The following is a 16447-nucleotide window of genomic DNA, read 5'->3' on the forward strand; positions in this document are numbered from 1 at the left end:
AGTTCCAAATAAGACGGGGAGAAAGATGTGTGTTGTCCAGTGCTTCGTTTGACTGCACAGCAGAATGCTCAAAATTTTCTTTGCAAGCTGCATTCGGCTGGCATACTTGCTGAAATTGAAAGCAGTGCTTCTTGAAACGTAGGCATTGCACTTCGTATTCTTCGAAAAAAGTTAACAATTGCTTATCTTTCGTGCAGCTGTGCCTTGCAAAGATTATACTCATTTTAACTGGCAGGACTGCAATGCAATCTGCCATGAGCAGTGTGAAAAAGAAGCTGAGATTTGTGAACCGATAGCCATCAAGGCAGCTGTGTGATTTGCTCAGAACCGAAGCTGAGCAGAGGGGCAAGTGGGCAAGCTGAAGTTAAGGATGAGACCAGGCCGAGACAAAGTATAATGGTGGAGATGGTAATGTTGTTGATTTTGAGAAAAGAATCTAAAGAACTGTTCAGCAAAGGTTCCATGGTGTAATGGTAAGCACTCTGGACTCTGAATCCAGCGATCCGAGTTTAAATCTCGGTGGAACCTGAATTCTTGTTGTCCCAGCTGCTGGAAATTTGGGACATACAAGCTTGGCATATTCAAAACAACCACGGTTATGGGACCGTTTGCTGCCTGGGTCAATGACGGTTGATTTATTGTTCTCGACATCAGATGACAGGCTCAACCTCTCATTCCCAGTTCCAAATAAGAGGAGGAGAAAGATGTGTGTTGTCCAGTGCTTCGTTTGACTGTACAGCAGAATGCTCAACATTTCCTTTCCAAGCTGCATTCGGCTGGCATACTTGCTGAAATTGAAAGCAGTGCTTCTTGAAACGTAGGCATTGCACTTCGTATTCTCGAAAAAAGTTAACAATTGCTTATCTTTCGTGCAGCAGTGCCTTGCAAAGATTATACTCATTTTACCTGGCAGGACTGCAATGCAAGCTGCCATGAGCAGTGTGAAAAAGAAGCTGAGATTTGTGAACTGATAGCCATCAAGGCAGCTGTGTGATTTGCTCAGAACCGAAGCTTAGCAGAGGGGCAAGCTGAAGTTAAGGATGAGACCAGGCCGAGACAAAGTATAATGGTGGAGATGGTAATGTTGTTGATTTTGAGAAAAGAATCTAATGAACTATTCAGCAAAGGTTACATGTTGTAATGGTAAGCACTCTGGACTCTGAATCCAGCGATCCGAGTTCAAATCTCGGTGGAACCTGAATTATTGTTGTCCCAGCTGCTGGAAATTTGGGACATACAAGATTGGCATCTGCATACCAACCACGGTGACAGGACCGTTTGCTGCCTGAATCGATGACGGTTGATTTATTGTTCTGAACATCAGATGATAGGCTCAACCTCTCATTCCCAGTTCCAAATAAGCGGGGGAGAAAGATGTGTGTTGTCCAGTGCTTAGTTTGACTGCACAGCAGATTGCTCAACATTTTCTTTGCAAGCTGCATTCGGCTGGCATACTTGTTGATAATTGAAAGCAGTGCTTCTTGAAACGTAGACATTGCACTTCGTATTCTCGAAAAAAGTTAACAATTGCTTATCTATCGTGCAGCAGTGCCTTGCAAAGATTATTCACATTTTACCTGGCAGGACTGCAATACAAGATGCTATGAGCAGTGTGAAAAAGAAACAGAGATTTGTGAACCGATAGCCATCAAGGCAGCTGTGTGATTTACTCAGAACCGAGGCTTAGCAGAGGGGCAAGTGGGCAATCTGAATTGAAGGATGAGACCTGGCCGAGACAAAGTATAATGGTGGAGACGGTAATGTTGTTGATTTTAAGAAAAGATTCAAATAAATTTATTAGCAAAGGTTACATGTTGTAATGGTGAGCACTTTGGGCTCTGAATCCAGCGATCCGAGTTCAAATCTCGGTGGAACCTGAATTATTGTTGTCCCAGCTGCTGAAATTTGGGACATACAAGCTTGGTATCTGCATACCAACCAAGATTACGGGACCGTTTGCTGCCTGAATCAATGAAGGTTGATTTATTGTTCTCGACATCAGATGATAGGCTCAACCTCTCATTCCCAGTTCCAAATAAGAGGGGGAGAAAGATGTGTGCTGTCCAGTGCTTCGTTTGACTGCACAGCAGAATGCTCAACATTTTCTTAGCAAGCTGCATTCGGCTGGCATACTTGCTGAAATTGAAAGCAGTGCTTCTTGAAAAGTAGGCATTGCACTTCGTATTCTTCGAAAAAAGTTAACAATTGCTTACCTTTCGTGCAGCTGTGCCTTGCAAAGATTATACTCATTTTACCTGGCAGGGCTGCAATGCAATCTGCCATGAGCAGTGTGAAAAAGAAGCTGAGATTTGTGAACCGATAGCCATCAGGGCAGCTGTGTGATTTGCTCAGAACCGAAGCTTAGCAGAGGGGCAAGCTGAAGTTAAGGAAGAGACCAGGCCGAGACAAAGTAGAATGGTGGAGATGGTAATGTTGTTGATTTTGAGAAAAGAATCTAGGGCACTGTTGAGCAAAGGTTCCATGGTGTAATGGTAAGCACTCTGGGCTCTGAATCCAGTGATCCAAGTTCAAATCTCGGTGGAACCTGAATTCTTGTTGTCCCAGCTGCTGGAAATTTGGGACATGCAAACTTGGCATCTTCATAACAACCATGGTTATGGGCCCGTTTGCTGCCTGGATCAATGACGGTTGGTTTATTGTTCTGGACATCAGATGAAAGGCTCAACCTCTTATTCCCAGTTCCAAATAAGCGGGGGAGAAAGATGTGCGTTGTCCAGTGCTTCGTTTGACTGCACAGCAGAATGCTCAACATTTTCTTTGCAAGCTGCATTCGGCTGGCATACTTGCTGAAATTGAAAGCAGTGCTTTTGAAACGTAGGCATTGCACTTCGTATTCTCGAAAAAGGTTAACAATTGCTTATCTTTCGTGCAGCTGTGCCTTGCAAAGATTATACTCATTTTACCTGGCAGGGCTGCAATGCAATCTGCCATGAGCAGTGTGAAAAAGAAGCTGAGATTCGTGAACCGATAGCCATCAAGGCAGCTGTGTGATTTGCTCAGAACCGAAGCTTAGCAGAGGGGCAAGTGGGCAAGCTGACGTTGAGGATGAGACCAGGCCGAGACAAAGTACAATGGTGGAGATGGTAATGTTGTTGATTTTGAGAAAAGAATCTAAGGGACTGTTCAGCGAAGGTTCCATGGTGTAATGGTGAGCACTCTGGACTTTGAATCCAGCGATCCGAGTTCAAATCTCGGTGGAACCTGAATTCTTGTTGTCCCAGCTGCTGAAATTTGGGACATTCAAGCTTGGAATCTGCATACCAACCACGGTTACGGGACCGTTTGCTGTCTGAATCAATGACGGTTGATTGATTGTGCTCGACATCAGATGATAGGCTCAACCTCTCATTCCCAGTTCCAAATAAGACGGGGAGAAAGATGTGTGTTGTCCAGTGCTTCGTTTGACTGCACAGCAGAATGCTCAAAATTTTCTTTGCAAGCTGCATTCGGCTGGCATACTTGCTGAAATTGAAAGCAGTGCTTCTTGAAACGTAGGCATTGCACTTCGTATTCTTCGAAAAAAGTTAACAATTGCTTATCTTTCGTGCAGCTGTGCCTTGCAAAGATTATACTCATTTTACCTGGCAGGACTGCAATGCAATCTGCCATGAGCAGTGTGAAAAAGAAGCTGAGATTTGTGAACCGATAGCCATCAAGGCAGCTGTGTGATTTGCTCAGAACCGAAGCTGAGCAGAGGGGCAAGTGGGCAAGCTGAAGTTAAGGATGAGACCAGGCCGAGACAAAGTATAATGGTGGAGATGGTAATGTTGTTGATTTTGAGAAAAGAATCTAAGGAACTGTTCAGCAAAGGTTCCATGGTGTAATGGTAAGCACTCTGGACTCTGAATCCAGCGATCCGAGTTTAAATCTCGGTGGAACCTGAATTCTTGTTGTCCCAGCTGCTGGAAATTTGGGACATACAAGCTTGGCATCTTCATAACAACCACGGTTATGGGACCGTTTGCTGCCTGGGTCAATGACGGTTGATTTATTGTTCTCGACATCAGATGATAGGCTCAACCTCTTATTCCCAGTTCCAAATAAGAGGGGGAGAAAGATGTGTGTTGTCCAGTGCTTCGTTTGACTGCACAGCAGAATGCTCAACATTTTCTTTGCAAGCTGCATTCGGATGGCATATTTGCTGAAATTGAAAGCAGTGCTTCTTGAAACGTAGGCATTGCACTTCATATTCTCGAAAAAAGTTAACAATTGCTCATCTTTCGTGCAGCAGTGCCTTGCAAAGATTATACTCATTTTACCTGGCAGGACTGCAATGCAATCTGCCATGAGCAGTGTGAAAAAGAAGCTGAGATTTGTGAACCGATAGCCATCAAGGCAGCTGTGTGATTTGCTCAGAACCGAAGCTTAGCAGAGGGGCAAGTGGGCAAGCTGAAGTTAAGGATGAGACCAGTCCGAGAAAAGTATAATGGTGGAGATGGTAATGTTGTTGATTTTGAGAAAAGAATCTAGGGACTGTTCAGCGAAGGTTCCATGGTGTAATGGTAAGCACTCTGGGCTCTGAATCCAGCGATCCGAGTTCAAATCTCGGTGGAACTTGAATTCTTTTTGTCCCAGCTGCTGAAATTTGGGACATACAAGCTTGGCATCTTCATAACAACCACGGTTACGGGACCGTTTGCTGCCTGGATCAACGACGGTTGGTTTATTGTTCTGGACATCAAGATGAGAGGCTCAACCTCTCATTCCCAGTTCCAAATAAGAGGTAGGAGAAAGATGTGTGTTGTCCAGTGCTTCGTTTGACTGCACAGCAGAATGCTCAACATTTCCTTTCCAAGCTGCATTCGGCTGGCATACTTGTTGAAATTGAAAGCAGTGCTTCTTGAAATGCAGACATTGCACTTCGTATTCTCGAAAAAAGTTAACAATTGCTTATCTATCGTGCAGCAGTGCCTTGCAAAGATTATTCACATTTTACCTGGCAGGACTCCAATACAAGATGCTATGAGCAGTGTGAAAAAGGAGCTGAGATTTGTGAACCGATAGCCATCAAGGCAGCTGTGTGATTTACTCAGAACCGAGGCTTAGCAGAGGGGCAAGTGGGCAAGCTGAAGTTTAGGATGAGACCTGGCCGAGACAAAGTGTAATGGTGCAGACGGTAATGTTGTTGATTTTAAGAAAAGATTCCAATAGATTTATCAGCAAAGGTTCCATGGTGTAATGGTGAGCACTCTGGACTCTGAATCCAGCGATCCGAGTTCAAATCTCGGTGGAACCTGAATTCTTGTTGTCCCAGCTGCTGAAATTTGGGACATACAAGCTTGGCATCTTCATAACAACCACGGTTACGGGACCGTTTGCTGCCTGGATCAATGACGGTTGATTTATTGTTCTCGACATCAGATGATAGGCTCAACCTCTTACTCCCAGTTCCAAATAAGAGGGGGAGAAAGATGTGTGTTGTCCAGTGCTTCGTTTGACTGCACAGCAGAATGCTCAACATTTTCTTTGCAAGCTGCATTCGGATGGCATACTTGCTGAAATTGAAAGCAGTGCTTCTTGAAACGTAGGCATTGCACTTCATATTCTCGAAAAAAGTTAACAATTGCTCATCTTTCGTGCAGCAGTGCCTTGCAAAGATTATACTCATTTTACCTGGCAGGACTGCAATACAATCTGCCATGAGCAGTGTGAAGAAGAAGCTGAGATTTGTGAACCGATAGCCATCAAGGCAGCTGTGTGATTTGCTCAGAACCGAAGCTTAGCAGAGGGGCAAGTGGGCAAGCTGAAGTTAAGGATGAGACCAGTCCGAGAAAAGTATAATGGTGGAGATGGTAATGTTGTTGGTTTTGAGAAAAGAATCTAGGGACTGCTCAGTGAAGGTTCCACGGTGTAATGGTAAGCACTCTGGGCTCTGAATCCAGCGATCTGAGTTAAAATCTCGGTGGAACCTGAATTCTTGTTGTCCCAGCTGCTGAAATTTGGGACACACAAGCTTGGTATCTGCATACCAACCACGGTTACGGGACCGTTTGCTGCCTGAATCAATGACGGTTGATTTATTGTTGTCGACATCAGATGATAGGCTCAACCTCTTATTCCCAGTTCCAAATAAGAGGGGGAGAAAGATGTGTGTTGTCCAGTGCTTCGTTTGACTGCACAGCAGAGTGCTCAACATTTTCTTTGCAAGCTGCATTCGGATGGCATACTTGCTGAAATTGAAAGCAGTGCTTCTTGAAACGTAGGCATTGCACTTCATATTCTCGAAAAAAGTTAACAATTGCTCATCTTTCGTGCAGCAGTGCCTTGCAAAGATTATACTCATTTTACCTGCCAGGACTGCAATGCAATCTGCCATGAGCAGTGTGAAAAAGAAGCTGAGATTTGTGAACCGATAGCCATCAAGGCAGCTGTGTGATTTGCTCAGAACCGAAGCTTAGCAGAGGGGCAAGTGGGCAAGCTGAAGTTAAGGATGAGACCAGTCCGAGAAAAGTATAATGGTGGAGATGGTAATGTTGTTGATTTTGAGAAAAGAATCTAGGGATTGCTCAGCGAAGGTTCCATCGTGTAATGGTAAGCACTCTGGGCTCTGAATCCAGCGATCCGAGTTCAAATCTCGGTGAAACTTGAATTCTTGTTGTCCCAGCTGCTGAAATTTGGGACACACAAGCTTGCTATCTGCATACCAACCACGGTTTCGGGACCGTTTGCTGCCTGAATCAATGACGGTTGATTGATTGTTCTCGACATCAGATGATAGGCTCAACCTCTCATTCCCAGTTCCAAATAAGAGGGGGAGAAAGATATGTGTTGTCCAGTGCTTCGTTTCACTGCACAGCAGAATGCTCAACATTTTCTTTGCAAGCTGCATTCGGCTGGCATACTTGCTGAAATTGAAAGCAGTGCTTCTTGAAACGTAGGCATTGCACTTCGTATTCTTCGAAAAAAGTTAACAATTGCTTATCTTTCGTGCAGCTGTGCCTTGCAAAGATTATACTCATTTTACCTGGCAGGACTGCAATGCAATCTGCCATGAGCAGTGTGAAAAAGAAGCTGAGATTTGTGAACCGATAGCCATCAAGGCAGCTGTGTGATTTGCTCAGAACCGAAGCTTAGCAGAGGGGCAAGTGGGCAAGCTGAAGTTAAGGATGAGACCAGGCCGAGACAAAGTATAATGGTGGAGATGGTAATGTTGTTGATTTTGAGAAAAGAATAGAGGGAGCTATTCAGCCAAGGTTCCATGGTGTAATGATAAGCACTCTGGACTCTGAATCCAGCGATCCAAATTCAAATCTCGGTGGAACCTGAATTATTGTTGTCCCAGCTGCTGGAAATTTGGGACATACAAGATTGGCATCTGCATACCAACCACGGTTACGGGACCGTTTGCTCCCTGAATCGATGACGGTTGATTTATTGTTCTGGACATCAGATGATAGGCTCAACCTCTCATTACCAGTTCCAATATAAGCGGGGGAGAAAGATGTGTATGGTCCAGTGCTTCATTTCACTGCACAGCAGATTGCTCAACATTTTCTTTGCAAGCTGCATTCGGCTGGCATACTTGTTGAAATTGAAAGCAGTGCTTCTTGAAACGTAGACATTGCACTTCGTATTCTCGAAAAAAGTTAACAATTGCTTATCTATCGTGCAGCAGTGCCTTGCAAAGATTATTCACATTTTACCTGGCAGGACTGCAATACAAGATGCTATGAGCAGTGTGAAAAAGAAGCTGAGATTTGTGAACCGATAGCCATCAAGGCAGCTGTGTGATTTACTCAGAACCGAGGCTTAGCAGAGGGGCAAGTGGGCAAGCTGAAGTTAAGGATGAGACCTGGCCGAGACAAAGTATAATGGTGGAGACGGTAATGTTGTTGATTTTAAGAAAAGATTCAAATAAATTTATCAGCGAAGGATCCATGGTGTAATGGTGAGCACTCTGGACTTTGAATTCTGCGATCCGAGTTCAAATCTTGGTGGAACCTGAATTCTTGTTGTCCCAGCTGCTGGAAATTTGGGACAAACAAGCTTGGCATCTTCATAACAACCACGGTTACGGGATTGTTTGCTGCCTGGATCAATGACGGTTGGTTTATTGTTCTCGACATCAGATGATAGGCTCAACCTCTCATTCCCAGTTCCAAATAAGAGAAGAAGAAAGATGTGTGTTGTCCAGTGCTTCGGTTGACTGCACAGCAGAATGCTCAACATTTCCTTTCCAAGCTGCATTCGGCTGGCATACTTGCTGAAATTGAAAGCAGTGCTTCTTGAAACGTAGGCATTGCACTTCGTATTCTCGAAAAAAGTTAACAATTGCTTATCTTTCGTGCAGCAGTGCCTTGCGAAGATGATACTCATTTTACCTGGCAGGACTGCAATGCAATCTGCCATGAGCAGTGTGAACAAGCTGAGATTTGTGAACCGATAGCCATCAAGGCAGCTGTGTGATTTTCTCAGAACCGAAGCTTAGCAGAGGGGCAAGCGGGCAAGCTGAAGTTAAGGATGAGACCAGTCCGAGACAAAGTATAATGGTGGAGATGGTAATGTTGTTGATTTTGAGAAAAGAATCTAGGGACTGTTCAGCAAAGGTTCCATGGTGTAATGGTAAGCACTCTGGGCTCTGAATGCAACGATCCGAGTTCAAATCTCGGTGGAACCTGCATTCTTGTTGTCCCAGCTGCTGAAATTTGGGACAGACAAGCTTGGTATCTGCATACCAACCACGGTTACGGGACCGTTTGCTGCCTGAATCAATGACGGTTGATTTATTGTTCTCGACATCAGATGATAGGCTCAACCTCTCATTCCCAGTTCCAAATAAGAGGGGGAGAAAGATGTGTGTTGTCCAGTGCTTCGTTTGACTGCACAGCAGAATGCTCACCATTTTTTTTGCAAGCTGCATTCGGCTGGCATACTTGCTGAAATTGAAAGCAATGCTTCTTGAAACGTAGGCATTGCACTTCGTATTCTTCGAAAAAAGTTAACAATTGCTTATCTTTCGTGCAGCTGTGCCTTGCAAAGATTATACTCATTTTACCTGGCACGACTGCAATGCAATCTGCCATGAGCAGTGTGAAGAAGAAGCTGAGATTTGTGAACCGATAGCCATCAAGGCAGCTGTGTGATTTGCTCAGAACCGAAGCTTAGCAGAGGGGCAAGTGGGCAAGCTGAAGTTAAGGATGAGACCAGTCCGAGACAATGTATAATGGTGGAGATGGTAATGTTGTTGATTTTGAGAAAAGAATCTAGGGACTGTTCAGCGAAGGTTCCATGGTGTAATGGTAAGCTCTCTGGGCTCTGAATCCAGCGATCCGAGTTCAAATCTCGGTGGAACCTGAATTCTTGTTGTCCCAGCTGCTGAAATTTGGGACATACAAGCTTGGCATCTTCACAACAACCACGGTTATGGGACCGTTTGCTGCCTGGATCAATGACGGTTGATTTATTGTTCTCGACATCAGATGATAGGCTCAAACTCTTATTCCCAGTTCCAAATAAGAGGGGGAGAAAGATGTGTGTTGTCCAGTGCTTCGTTTGACTGCACAGCAGAATGCTCAACATTTTCTTTGCAAGCTGCATTCGGATGGCATACTTGCTGAAATTGAAAGGAGTGCTTCTTGAAACGTAGGCATTGCACTTCGTATTCTCGAAAAAAGTTAACAATTGCTCATCTTTCGTACAGCAGTGCCTTGCAAAGATTATACTCATTTTACCTGGCAGGACTGCAATGCAATCTGCCATGAGCAGTGTGAAAAAGAAGCTGAGATTTGTGAACCGATAGCCATCAAGGCAGCTGTGTGATTTGCTCAGAACCGAAGCTTAGCAGAGGGGCAAGTGGGCAAGCTGAAGTTAAGGATGAGACCAGTCCGAGAAAAGTATAATGGTGGAGATGGTAATGTTGTTGATTTTGAGAAAAGAATCTAGGGACTGTTCAGCGAAGGTTCCATGGTGTAATGGTAAGCACTCTGGGCTCTGAATCCAGCGATTCCGAGTTCAAATCTCGGTGGAACTTGAATTCTTGTTGTCCCAGCTGCTGAAATTTGGGACATACAAGCTTGGCATCTTCATAACAACCACGGTTACGGGACCGTTTGCTGCCTGGATCAATGACGGTTGGTTTATTGTTCTCGACATCGAGATGATAGGCTCAACCTCTCATTCCCAGTTCCAAATAAGAGGAGGAGAAAGATGTGTGTTGTCCAGTGCTTCGTTTGACTGCACAGCAGAATGCTCAACATTTCCTTTCCAAGCTGCATTCGGCTGGCAGACTTGTTGAAATTGAAAGCAGTGCTTCTTGAAACGTAGACATTGCACTTCGTATTCTCGAAAAAAGTTAACAATTGCTTATCTATCGTGCAGCAGTGCCTTGCAAAGATTATTCACATTTTACCTGGCAGGACTGCAATACAAGATGCTATGAGCAGTGTGAAAAAGATGCTGAGATTTGTGAACCGATAGCCATCAAGGCAGCTGTGTGATTTACTCAGAACCGAGTCTTAGCAGAGGGGCAAGTGGGCAAGCTGAAGTTAAGGAAGAGACCAGGCCGAGACAAAGTATAATGGTGGAGATGGTAATGTTGTTGATTTTGAGAAAAGAATAGAGGGAGCTATTCAGCAAAGGTTCCATGGTGTAATGGTAAGCACTCTGGACTTTGACTCCAGCGATCCAAGTTCCAATCTCGGTGGAACCTGAGTTATTGTTGTCCCAACTGCTGGAAATTTGGGACATACAAGATTGGCATCTGCATACCACCCACGGTTACGGGACCGTTTGCTGCCTGAATCGATGACAGTTGATTTATTGTTCTGGACATCAGATGATAGGCTCAATCTCTCATTCCCGGTTCCAATATAAGCGGGAGAGAAAGATATGTATTGTCCAGTGCTTTATTTCACTGCACAGCAGATTGCTCAACATTTTCTTTGCAAGCTGCATTCGGCTGGCATACTTGTTGAAATTGAAAGCAGTGCTTCTTGAAACGTAGACATTGCACTTCATATTCTCGAAAAAAGTTAACAATTGCTTATCTATCGTGCAGCAGTGCCTTGCAAAGATTATTCACATTTTACCTGGCAGGACTGCAATACAAGATGCTGTGAGCAGTGTGAAAAAGAAGCTGAGATTTGTGAACCGATAGCCATCAAGGCAGCTGTGTGATTTACTCAGAACCCAGGCTTAGCAGAGGGGCAAGTGGGCAAGCTGAAGTTAAGGATGAGACCTGGCCGAGACAAAGTATAATGGTGGAGATGGTAATGTTGTTGATTTTAAGAAAAGATTCAAATAAATTTATCAGCAAAGGTTCCATGGTGTAATGGTGAGCACTCTGGACTTTGAATCCAGCGATCCGAGTTCAAATCTCGGTGGAACCTGAATTCTTGTTGTCCCAGCTGCTGGAAATTTGGGACATACAAGCTTGGCATCTTCATAACAATCACGGTTATGGGACCGTTTGCTGCCTGGATCAATGACGGTTGATTTATTGTTCTCGACATCAGATGATCGGCTCAACCTCTTATTCCCAGTTCCAAATAAGAGGGGGAGAAAGATGTGTGTTGTCCAGTGCTTCGTTTGACTGCACAGCAGAATGCTCAACATTTGCTTTGCAAGCTGCATTCGGCTGGCATATTTGTTGAAATTGAAAGCAGTGCTTCTTGAAACGTAGACATTGCACTTCGTATTCTCGAAAAAAGTAAACAATTGCTTATCTGTCGTGCAGCAGTGCCTTGCAAAGATTATTCACATTTTACCTGGCAGGACTGCAATACAAGATGCTATGAGCAGTGTGAAAAAGAAACAGAGATTTGTGAACCGATAGCCATCAAGGCAGCTGTGTGATTTACTCAGAACCGAGGCTTAGCAGAAGGGCAACTGGGCAAGCTGAAGTTAAGGATGAGACCTGGCCGAGACAAAGTATAATGGTGGAGACGGTAATGTTGTTGATTTTAAGAAAAGATTCAAATGAATTTAGCAACAAAGGTTCCATGGTGTAATGGTGAGCACTCTGGACTTTGAATCCAGCGATCCGAGTTCAAATCTCGGTGGAACCTGAATTCTTGTTGTCCCAGCTGCTGGAAACTTGGGACATACAAGCTTGGCATCTTCATAACAATCACGGTTATGGGACCGTTTGCTGCCTGGATCAATGACGGTTGATTTATTGTTCTCGACATCAGATGATAGGCTCAACCTCTTATTCCCAGTTCCAAATAAGAGGGGGAGAAAGATGTGTGTTGTCCAGTGCTTCGTTTGACTGCACAGCAGAATGCTCAACATTTGCTTTGCAAGCTGCATTCGGCTGGCATACTTGCTGAAATTGAAAGCAGTGCTTCTTGAAACGTTGGCATTGCACTTCATATTCTCGAAAAAAGTTAACAATTGCTCATCTTTCGTGCAGCAGTGCCTTGCAAAGATTATACTCATTTTACCTGGCAGGACTGCAATGCAATCTGCCATGAGCAGTGTGAAAAAGAAGCTGAGATTTGTGAACCGAAACCCATCAAGGCAGCTGTGTGATTTGCTCAGAACCGAAGCTTAGCAGAGGGGCAAGCTGAAGTTAAGGATGAGACCAGACCGCGACAAAGTATAATGGTGGCGACGGTAATGTTGTTGATTTTAAGAAAAGATTCTAATGAATTTTTCGGCGACGGTTGCATGGTGTAATGGTGACCACTCTGGACGTTGAGTCCAGCGATCCGAGTTCAAATCTTGGTGGAACCTGCATTATTGTTGTCCCAGCTGCTGGAAATTTGGGACATACAAGCTTGGCATCTGCCTACCAACCACGGTTACGGGACCGTTTGCTGCCTGAATCAATGACGTTTGGTTTATTGTTCTGGACATCAGATGATAGGCTCAACCTCTCATTCCCAGTTCCAAATAAGCGGGGGAGAAAGATGTGTATTGTCCAGTGCTTCGTTTGACTGCACAGCAGAATGCTCAACATTTCCTTTCCAAGCTGCATTCGGCTGGCATACTTGCTGAAATTGAAAGCAGTGCTTCTTGAAACGTAGGCATTGCACTTCGTATTCTCGAAAAACGTTAACAATTGCTTATCTTTCGTGCAGCAGTGCCTTGCAAAGATTATACTCATTTTACCTGGCAGGACTGCAATGCAATCTGCCATGAGCAGTGTGAAAAAGAAGCTGAGATTTGTGAACCGAAACCCATCAAGGCAGCTGTGTGATTTGCTCAGAACCGAAGCTTAGCAGAGGGGCAAGCTGAAGTTAAGGATGAGACCAGACCGCGACAAAGTATAATGGTGGTGACGGTAATGTTGTTGATTTTAAGAAAAGATTCTAATAAATTGTTCGGCGACGGTTCCATGGTATAATGGTGAGCACTCTGGACTTTGAATCCAGCGATCAGTGTTCAAATCTCAGTGGAACCTGAATTCTTGTTGTCCCAGCTGCTGGAAATTTGGGACATACAAGCTTGGCATCTGCATGCCAACCACGGTTACGGGACCGTTTGCTGCCTGAATCAATGATGGTTGATTTATTGTTCTCGACATCAGATGATAGGCTCAACCTCTTATTCCCAGTTCCAAATAAGAGGGGGAGAAAGATGTGTGTTGTCCAGTGCTTCGTTTGACTGCACAGCAGATTGCTCAACATTTTCTTTGCAAGCTGCATTCGGCTGGCATACTTGCTGAAATTGAAAGCAGTGCTTCTTGAAACGTAGGCATTGCACTTCGTATTCCCGAAAAAAGTTAACAATTGCTTATCTTTCGTGCAGCTGTGCCTTGCAAAGATTATACTCATTTTACCTGGCAGGACTGCAATGCAATCTGCCATGAGCAGTGTGAAAAAGAAGCAGAGATTTGTGAACCGATAGCCATCAAGGTAGCTGTGTGATTTGCTCAGAACCGAGGCTTAGCAGAGGGGCAAGTGGGCAAGCTGAAGTTAAGGATGAGACCAGGCCGAGACAAAGTATAATGGTGGAGATGGTAATGTTGTTGATTTTGAGAAAAGAATCTAGGGAACTGTTCCGCAAAGGTTCCATGGTGTAATGGTAAGCACTCTGGACTCTGAATCCAGCGATCCAAATTCAAATCTCGGTGGAACCTGAATTCTTGTCCCAGCTGCTGGAAATTTGGGACATACAAGCTTGGCATCTGCATACCAACCACGGTTACGGGACCGTTTGCTGCCTGAATCGATGACGGTTGATTTATTGTTCTGGACATCAGATGATAGGCTCAACCTCTCATTCCCAGTTCCAAATAAGCGGGGGAGAAAGATGTGTGTTGTCCAGTGCTTCGTTTCACTGCACAGCAGATTGCTCAACATTTTCTTTGCAAGCTGCATTCGGCTGGCATACTTGTTGAAATTGAAAGCAGTGATTCTTGAAACGTAGACATTGCACTTCGTATTCTCGAAAAAAGTTAACAATTGCTTATCTTTCGTGCAGCAGTGCCTTGCAAAGATTATTCACATTTTACCTAGCAGGACTGCAATACAAGCTGCTATGAGCAGTGTGAAAAAGAAGCAGAGATTTGTGAACCGATAGCCATCAAGGCAGCTGTGTGATTTACTCAGAACCGAGGCTTAGCAGAGGGGCAAGTGGGCAAGCTGAAGTTAAGGATGAGACCAGACCGAGACAAAGTATAATGGTGGTGACGGTAATGTTGTTGATTTTAAGAAAAGATTCTAATGAATTCTTCGGCGACGGTTGCACGGTGTAATGGTGACCACTCTGGACTTTAAATCCAGTGATCCGTGTTCAAATCTCGGTGGGACCTGAATTCTTGTTGTCCCAGCTGCTGGAAATTTGGGGCATACATGCTTGGCATCTGCATACCAACCACGGTTACTGGGCTTTTGCTGCCTTAATCAATGACGGTTGATTTATTGTTCTCGACATCAGATGATAGGCTGAACCTCTCATTCCCTGTTCCAAATGAGCGGAGCAGAAAGATATGTATTGTTCAGTGCTTCATTTGATTCCACAGCAGATCGCTCAGCATTTTCTTTGCAAGCTGCATTCGGCTGGCATACTTGTTGTAATTGAAAGCAGAGCTTCTTGAAACGTAGGCATTGCACTTCGTATTCTCGAAAAAAGTTAACAATTGCTTTTCTTTAGTGCAGCAGTGCCTTGCAAGGTTTATACACATTTTATCAGGCAGGACTGTAATACAAGCTGCTCTGAGCAGTGTGAGAAAGAAGCAGCGTTTTGAGAACCAAGATCCATCAAGGCGGCTGTGTGATTTGCTCAGAAACGAGACTTAGCAGAGGGGCAATTGGGCAAGCTGAAGTTAAGGATGAGACCATGCCGAGACAAAGTTGAATGGTGGAGACGTTAAGGTTGTTGATTTTGAGAAAAGAGCTAATGAAATCTTCAGCAACGGTTCCATGGTGTAATGGTTAGCACTCTGGACTCTGAATCCAGCAATCAGAGTTCAAATCTCTGTGGAACCTGAATTCTTGTTGTCCCAGTTGCTGGAAATTTCGGACATACAGGGTGAAGGCATCTGCGTACCAACCACGGTTGCTGGACCGTTTGCTGCCTGAATCAATGACGGTTGATTTATTGTTCTCTGTTGTGTATGTACCTTTAAGGGAATAACTGGTCTTAGACTGCAGTACTGGCAGTGACCACCCCTGTATAAAAGGCCCTAGCAGGCTTCTGTAGTTTCAGTTTCAAGCTGCCTCTTGTTCAGTAAAGTACATGTTAAACTGTTCTCCCGAAGTGCGTGTATTATTGAGGTGCAGACTTTACGGTGGCGACGAGTAAGTTCGAACTCACCTGCAGTGTGGCATCATCTCTCGGGGATCTCACCTGAAAGGAAGGTCCTGGAAGGTCGTAGTCTGAGCAACGGGCGCCGACCGAGGGCAACCGCCCAAAGAATCCATCGGTGTTTGGAGAATTGCGGGAGAGACTGTGGTTCCAGCGAATCGTGCTGGAAGCAGGTAGCGCGCTGACCCTTCCGGACTGTGGTGCGCTCAAGCTCGATTGAGAGGCTCTACAAATCGGGCAATTCAAACAGCCCCAAAACGCACTGTTCCCTGACCGGGAATCGAACCCGGGCCGCGGCGATGAGAGCGCCGAATCCTAACCAGTAGACCACCAGGGAAGCTGCAGCAAGCCTCCTGCCAGCAAGCGCAGCAATGCAGTTTTTCCTGCCTGCTCCTTTGCAATTCAGATCCTTTCGCGACAGGCAAACTGTTCGGACAAAATGACATTTTTTAGACGAGCACACAAAAGACGTGTTTGCGAAAGCACGGCACCAAGTGCGGGTAGGCATCCACTTGAAATCGATTTCCTCCTGTGTTTTTCTCTGGATGTTGTCTCTCTCGGTGCTGGGCGAACAATTCATTGATGCATTTCTCCTGAACTGAAGCCTTTTGCCCATCTCACGGGGTCAGAGCCGCTCTGTCTGTCTCTTACCTGCTTGTGACCATTATCGGGAACAGGCCGCCTGTTCAACTTTCATCAGCAAACCCAGAAAGACAAATAAACGGAAAGACGT

General features: G+C 44.8%; 7 non-coding genes across 7 annotated transcripts; 6 read left to right on the top strand and 1 right to left on the bottom strand.

The window, feature by feature from the left end:
- The first annotated feature begins 456 nt into the window (after window positions 1–456).
- trnaq-cug (transfer RNA glutamine (anticodon CUG)) lies at window positions 457–528 on the top strand. Its single transcript has one exon. It is a non-coding gene; the product is annotated as a tRNA-Gln (tRNA).
- A 2624-nt stretch (window positions 529–3152) lies between these two features.
- On the top strand, window positions 3153–3224 carry trnaq-uug (transfer RNA glutamine (anticodon UUG)). Its single transcript has one exon. It is a non-coding gene; the product is annotated as a tRNA-Gln (tRNA).
- A 606-nt stretch (window positions 3225–3830) lies between these two features.
- Window positions 3831–3902, top strand: trnaq-cug (transfer RNA glutamine (anticodon CUG)). The gene has a single exon. It is a non-coding gene; the product is annotated as a tRNA-Gln (tRNA).
- Window positions 3903–5185: 1283 nt separating this feature from the next.
- On the top strand, window positions 5186–5257 carry trnaq-cug (transfer RNA glutamine (anticodon CUG)). The gene has a single exon. It is a non-coding gene; the product is annotated as a tRNA-Gln (tRNA).
- Window positions 5258–11276: 6019 nt separating this feature from the next.
- trnaq-uug (transfer RNA glutamine (anticodon UUG)) lies at window positions 11277–11348 on the top strand. The gene has a single exon. It is a non-coding gene; the product is annotated as a tRNA-Gln (tRNA).
- A 606-nt stretch (window positions 11349–11954) lies between these two features.
- On the top strand, window positions 11955–12026 carry trnaq-uug (transfer RNA glutamine (anticodon UUG)). The gene has a single exon. It is a non-coding gene; the product is annotated as a tRNA-Gln (tRNA).
- Window positions 12027–15979: 3953 nt separating this feature from the next.
- On the bottom strand, window positions 15980–16051 carry trnae-cuc (transfer RNA glutamic acid (anticodon CUC)). The gene has a single exon. It is a non-coding gene; the product is annotated as a tRNA-Glu (tRNA).
- Window positions 16052–16447: the final 396 nt, after the last annotated feature.

This window comes from Somniosus microcephalus, unplaced genomic scaffold (genome assembly GCF_052327205.1).
Source record: "Somniosus microcephalus isolate GS21.2 unplaced genomic scaffold, FLI_Smic_1.0 unresolved_chr4, whole genome shotgun sequence".
Lineage (NCBI taxonomy): Eukaryota > Metazoa > Chordata > Chondrichthyes > Squaliformes > Somniosidae > Somniosus > Somniosus microcephalus.